Here is a 4,955-nt window from a genome sequence, read left to right as displayed (position 1 = left end):
AGCTGAGCAAAAATCTGACTTAGGCTGAAAAAGGACTGCTGATGCTGTTGGATCCTGACCTCCCTGCACTCGAAATGGATTTTCTGGAGCTACAGGAGTCCAATTGGAAAGTAGACATCCAGGGCTTTCCAGCAATATATAATAGTCCATACTTTGAGCGAGGATAGACGACGTAACTTGGCGTTAAACGCCAAGTTCATGCTGCTGTCTGGAGTTAAACGCCAGAAAAACGTCATTATCCGGAGTTGAACGCCCAAAACACGTCATAACCTGAAGTTTGACGCCAAGAAAGGCCTTTGCACGTGGGAAGCTTTAGTCTCAGCCCCAGCACACACCAAGTGGGCCCCAGAAGTGGATTTCTGCACCAATTATCTTAGTTTATTCATTTTCTGTAACCCTAGGTTATTAGTTTACTATTTAAACAACTTTTACAGACATTTCTTGTACCTCATGACATTTTCAGATCTGAATTACATACCTTGTGACGGCATGAGTCTCTAAACTCCATTGTTGGGGGTGAGGAGCTCTGCAGCGTCTCGATGATTTAATACAATTCTTTGTCTTCCATTCAAACACGCTTGTTCTTATCTAAGATGTTTATTCGCGCTTAACTGTGGAGAAGTTGATGATCCGTGACACTCATCACCTTCCTCAACCATGAACGTGTGCCTGACAACCACCTCCGTTCTACATCAGATTGAATGAATATCTCTTAGATTCCCAAACAGAATCTTCGTGGTATAAGCCGGATTGATGGCAGCATTCATGAGAATCCGGAAAGTCTAAACCTTGTCTGTGGTATTCCGAGTAGGATTCCGGGATTGAATGACTGTGACGTGCTTCAAACTTTAACCTGCTGGGCGTTAGTGACAGACGCAAAAGAGTGATTCTATTCCAGTAGGAGCGGGAACCAACCGGTGATTAGCCGTACTGTGACAGAGTGCGTGAGCATAGTTTTCACTGCGAGGATGGGAAGTAGCCACTGACAACGGTGACACCCTACATAGAGCTTGCCATGGAAGGAACCTGCGTGTGAGAAGAGGATTTCAAGGAAGAGTTGAAGTCAGAGGACAAAGCATCTCCAAAACTCAACATATTTCCCAGTGCTGCAAATCAAAGTACATTGTTCCCTCTTTTATTTTTATAATCAAATCCAGTAATTTCACTTTTAATCCAAATAATCCTATTGACATCCTAACTAAGATTAATAAAATAAATATTGATTGCTTCAAACCATAATCTCTGTGGATTCGACCCTTACTCACGTAAGTATTACTTGGACGACCCAGTACACTTGCTGGTTAGTTGAACGGATTTGTGAGCTTCTCTAACAGTGCTTGAAACTCTTTTATCACAATTTCGTCCACCATATCTCTATCTTTATCTTTATGTTTTATTCATACATCATCCATAACCATTTGAGTTTGCCTGACTAAGATTTACAAGGTGACCATAGCTTGCTTCATACAAACAATCTCCGTGGGATCGACCTTTACTCGCGTAAGGTTTATTACTTGGACGACCCAGTGCACTTGCTGGTTAGTTGTGCGAAGTTGTGAAATTATGTGTGTACCATGGTATTGAGCACCAAGTTTTTGGATTCATTACCAGGGATTATTTGAGTTGTGAATAGTAGAGATCACAATTTCGTGTACCACCCAGCCAGGCTCCCTTGGCTGGCGTTTAGCGCTGGTCTTGCTTTCTCTCTTGGGCATTGATCGCTTAGCCAGACTCCCTGACTGGAATTCAACGCAAGGCTGTCTACCTCCATGGGCATTTAAACGCCCAATTCCCACCCTATTCTAGTGTTTAACACCAGATAGATGCTTCCTCTAGGGTGTTTTGTTTGCTGTTCTGCATTATTCTGTCACTGTTTAAGCACTGTCCATGATCACTATCATTAAAAACAAGTTAATTAAGAACTTACTACAAAGGAAACTAATTAAAACAGAATTAATTAGAAAAATAGAAAATACTAGGCTATTTAACCAACGGGTTGCCTCCCAACAAACGCTTCTTTAATGTCTTTAGCTGGACTTCGCTGTACTTAACTTAGTAGCAATGTTGAGCATCCTGGCTCATTATCTCCTTCAATGTAATGCTTGACTCTGTCCATTAACAGTGAACCTATTGTCAGATCTTTACCTTGAAGTTCTATTTGCCCGTAAGGTGATACACTAGTAATCACATACGGTCCCTTCCAGCGGAATTTGAGTTTCCCAGGGAATAATTTGAGTCTTGAGTTGAAGAGCAGGACCTTTCGTCCTGGTTCAAAGACTCTGGAGGATATCTTTCTGTCTTGCCACCTTTTTGCTTTTTCTTTATAGATCTTTGCATTTTCAAATGCAATTAGTCGGAAGTCATCCTACTCATTTAGTTGGAGTAGCCATTTTTCTCTGGCTATTTTAGCATCAAGGTTAAGGAATCTAGTTTCCCATAGGCCTTGTGTTCTAGTTCCACTGGCAAATGATAGGATTTCCCATATACCAGCTGATATGGTGAGGTTCCAATGAGGGTTTTGAAAGCTGTTCTGTATGCCCACAGAGCATCATCAAGCTTCTAGCCCAATCCTTGCTAGAGACGCTTATTGTCCTCTCTAGGATTCGCTTTAGTTCTCTATTTGAGAGTTCAGCTTGCCCATTTGTTTTGGATGATATGGAGTTGCCTCTTTATGGCGAACTCCGTAACGGCTTAAACAGAATCAAGCTGTCTGTTGCAGAAATGAGTACCTCTATCACTAATCAGTGTACGAGGGACACCAAATCTATTGAAGATATTCTTTTGGAGGAACTTCATCACTACTCTGGTGTCATTAGTGGGTGATGTTATTGCTTCAACCCATTTAGACACATAGTCTACTGCCATAAGGATGTAGGTGTTTGAGCTTGAAGGTGGAAAAGGTCCCATGAAGTCTATGCCCTATACGTCAAATAGCTCAATCTCTAGGATCCCTTGCTGAGGCATGTTGTGACTATGAGCAAGACTGCCATCCCTTTGGCAACTGTCACAGTTATGGACAAACTCTCTAGAGTTCTTAAAGAGTGTGGGCCAGTAGAAGCCACTTCAGAGAATCTTGGTGGCTATTTGCTCACTTCCAAAGTGTCCTCCATAGTCTGAGCCATGGCAATGCCATTGGATTCTCTGTGCCTCTTCTTCGGAAACACAGCGTTGGATTATTCCATCCGAGCATCTCTTAAAGAGATTTGGTTCATCCCATAAGTAGTATTTTGCATCATGCGTGAGTTTCTGGGCTTGCTGCCTGTTGTACTCTTTGGGAATAAATCTTATAGCCTTGTAATTTGCAATGTCTGCAAACTAAGGTGCTGTCCGAATTGCATAGAGTTGCTCATATGGAAAGGTTACGGATATATCAGTAGAGGGAGGAGAAGTCACTGCCACTGGTTCAATCCGAGATAAGTGGTCAGCCACTTGATTTTTTATACCCTTTCTGTCTCTGATTTCTATATCAAACTCTTGCAGGAGTAATACCCATCTTATGAGCCTGGGCTTAGAATCCTGTTTAGTGAGTATATATCTCAGAGCAGCATGGTCAGTGTCAATAATGACCTTAGATCCTACAAAATAGGATCTAAACTTGTCAATGGCATAAACCACTACAAGTAATTCTTTTTCTATGGTAGTATAGTTCTGTTCATACCCTGACCGGGCTCCTCCAACTCGGCAAATTCATAAAAGGTCCGACCTCGTCCTAAGGCTCACGCCTACAGGTCGGACCTCGGACAATAAAGCAAGGAAGGCCCATCAAAAGGAACGCAGCCCAAAACCTAAAGGCCGAAAAGGCCTAGAAAAGGCGGTTCCACAAAGATAGAGATAAAACTCCCAAAGATAAGATAAGATAAGAATATCTTATCCAGGGAAGATCACGGCCAACTACTATAAATACACTGGAGCACCCAGGTATGGCATTCATTCCACATTCTACACATATCTGCTTGGACCCATGCTAACTTAAGCATCGGAGTGTCATTGCAGGTACAACCACCAACCACTCTACATATCAAGCTCGGGTCCCTGAACCCCCACCTCGGGCCTTTCCAAGACGACCGAGCTACACGTTTCAGGTAACCCTCGGAACATTGGTGCCGTTGCCGGGGACCTGGAAGTCATCCCTCTACCATGGCGGACAACCCTCACAACAATGACCGCGCTGCATCTGAACAAGGGGACGAAATTGACACCGGAGAACGACCAGACAGCCCTCTATCACCACGCACTCCAGGAGGAAACAAACAGAATCGCCCAAAGACATCACTCCCAAACAAAGATCCACAAAATTCCGAAAAGGAGAAGAGCTCGGAAATTCTAGAAGCAGTCCGGGCACAACAAAACCGACTGAAACAACTCGAAGAGGACATAAAAAAGCAGAAAGAAACTGAACAAGATCTGAGAAGGGAGACTCGAAAGCGCAGAGAATTAGAAGAAAAACTGCGGAAAATAGAGGCCAACCTGAAAGACCGGACAAAACGCGGCACCACCCCCGAAGGTAACCATGATCCCTTCACGCAAGAGATCATGAAGGAGAAGGTACCGCGGAACTTCAAACCACCCGATATGGATCTCTACGACGGCACCACCGATCCAAGTCACCACCTCAGCAACTTCAGAAGCAGAATGTACCTAGTCGACGCCTCCGACGCGATTCGGTGCAAAGCCTTCCCCACCACTCTCACCAAGTCAGCCATGAAGTGGTTCGACAACCTGCCACCAAGATCAATCACCAGCTTCGAAGACCTAACCAAAAAATTCCTAACAAGGTTCTCTATTCAAAAGGACAAGACAAAACATGCCCCCAGTCTACTCGGGATCAAACAAGGTAACCAAGAAACTCTCCGAGAATACATGGAGCGATTCAACAAAGCCTGCCTGGACATACAACACTTGCCCACTGAAGCAGCCATCATGGGACTAGCAAACGGCCTAAAAGAGGGACCGTT

The sequence above is a fragment of the Arachis hypogaea genome, chromosome 6 (genome assembly GCF_003086295.3).
Source record: "Arachis hypogaea cultivar Tifrunner chromosome 6, arahy.Tifrunner.gnm2.J5K5, whole genome shotgun sequence".
Lineage (NCBI taxonomy): Eukaryota > Viridiplantae > Streptophyta > Magnoliopsida > Fabales > Fabaceae > Arachis > Arachis hypogaea.
The sequence above is the reverse complement of the archived record's forward strand: the minus strand, read 5'-3'. Positions refer to the sequence as shown.